Here is a 2,273-nt window from a genome sequence, read left to right as displayed (position 1 = left end):
TCCCTTACAGCATGGTGAGACGTTTAATTACGGAAGCTGTATTAGAAGAGGATGAAGCTGTCGTATATGTCAAGGAACATGAAAAACGAGAATGGCTAGCTGATATGCTCGACACTGATGATATCATCGTTGAAACTCTGGACGCGCATTACAAAGATGTAGAATCGCTAAGTAATCTAGATGATTGTAATACTATACGATGTGGAAAACACGCAAAGAATTGCGCTTTACAAAATGTATTTAAGATATTTAACTGGTGGTCGCGACACCAAGAAGAATTGTAAGATTTTTAAATAAAATCTATATTATCTTACATTAATATGTTTTTATTTTCGCCACCCTAACCTGTAGATATTTAAAATAAATATAACAGATAGATATTGAAATGAACCGATAGCGGTTCGATATCAGTCTGATAGCTGTTAAATATCAGTCTGGTAGCTGTTTATAGCTGTTAAATATCAGTCCGATAGCTGTTTACAGTGTACCGATGACTGTTTATAGTGGTTTTGATAGCAGTTCGATATCGGTTCAATATCGGTTCGATAGCAGTTTGACAGTCATTCGATAGCCATTCGATAGCAGTTTGATAGAGGTTTGATAGCTGTTTATAGCTGTTAAATGTCAGTCTGATAGCTGTTTGATAGCGGTTTGATATAAGTCTAATTGCGCTTCAATGCGAAGAACGAATAAAAGAAATGCTGAGGTAGTGTAATTTTTCGAGCGCGAGATATACCTTCGATCGAGGCATTGTACTTTCGTCGCTGATATAAAACGTTAGTGATGTAAGTATGACAGATAAATGCTGAAGTTTCTCCATGGAATCTCGGATGTGAGATATACTTTTCAGCTGAGGTATAACCTTTTGCACGTGGTACTATACATGGACGGAGGATTCTTTTTCATAATGATATCACTATGTCACGTACATTTTTACTATAAATTCTCGCACAGCCTCCGCGGTCAATTAGTCTGCTTGTCTGCGAGAGAGTTGCTCAATCTATCAATCCGATTTGGAAGAAATAAAATGGAGGACATCAATGACCTTGTAGACGCTGGTGAAATTATCCGTATAAACGCGGATATATTATCAGAAAGTGCGGCTTGTTTATACGACAGTATAAGTACTATTTTAAATTCAGTTGTGGATATAACACCCCAAATTCCTTGGATGTAACTTTTACCCTTACAAATAAGGACTGTATAATGGCTAAATGGTAGGTATTATATTAATTTTATTGATACAAATATATTCGTATGTTCGTGTTGGGATCATGTGTTGTCCATTTACGTGAATGTTATCATGTGTTAAGATTCCGTTCATGTGTTGTCCGTTTACGTGAGTGTTATCATGTGTTAAGATTCCGACATTTACTCGGAGCACACAGATCATTTAATTCGCATTTGTCAGATTATTAATCTCATGAATATGTAATTGTTTCAGTAAAACAATTTTGGATCTTCTTAAGAGTTGTCGTACACTGATGGAGGGAATAATAAATATTGTATAACCAATCCAGGAAGATATTTCAACTTTAGGTAAAAGAATGAGTGTGGAAAAATATAGTGGAAAAATATAATCGTGGTGATAATAATGGTGATGATGGATCTACCGGAGGTCGCTCATAAAAATACAGGTGAATTATACATTTTGATATTGATGCTTACTCGTATCAAAGAGAAAGTCTAATTTTGTATACCGTTTTTTACAGTGCATCTTCAAACAACTAGTTTAAACGTGATCTGAAATACCATGGCTTTATATCTATTATACGTAATCCAAACTTCTACATTTTTGCATTGGTGTATATGATGATTGATATAATGAACTGTATTAAAAGCATATAAATCTAGAGAGTTTAGAAGAGAAACATTAAACTAATTTAGTTATTATTAATGTGCATGTTGTTATTTTGACGCTTATAACTTGTTGGGTATATAATACTCGTCTTTGACATAAATAAGCCTTTTAACTATTAATTCTTTCTAATCGCTATTGTATTTTAGTTCTATTTAATAAAAATAATTGCATATTTTATATTGCTCAGTGTTCAAAATTACTGTTTCCCATACTCCTTCCATTCCATATCTCTGCGGTATCGCGTTACACCGCGCTCTTGTTAAAATAGAATAAGAAACTATTTCTATTAGATACTTTTAGAGTATACTTTTAGAAAAAAAAACTTCAAATTATTTTGCTATAAACCATACATATATATAAATCTTTGCGTGCGAAATGTAGTATAAGGGGAAGAAGAAAATGTCTACATTTA

The sequence above is a fragment of the Trachymyrmex cornetzi genome, unplaced genomic scaffold (genome assembly GCF_001594075.2).
Source record: "Trachymyrmex cornetzi isolate Tcor2-1 unplaced genomic scaffold, Tcor1.1 scaffold708, whole genome shotgun sequence".
Classification (NCBI taxonomy): Eukaryota; Metazoa; Arthropoda; class Insecta; order Hymenoptera; family Formicidae; genus Trachymyrmex; species Trachymyrmex cornetzi.
This window is presented reverse-complemented; position numbering follows the sequence as displayed.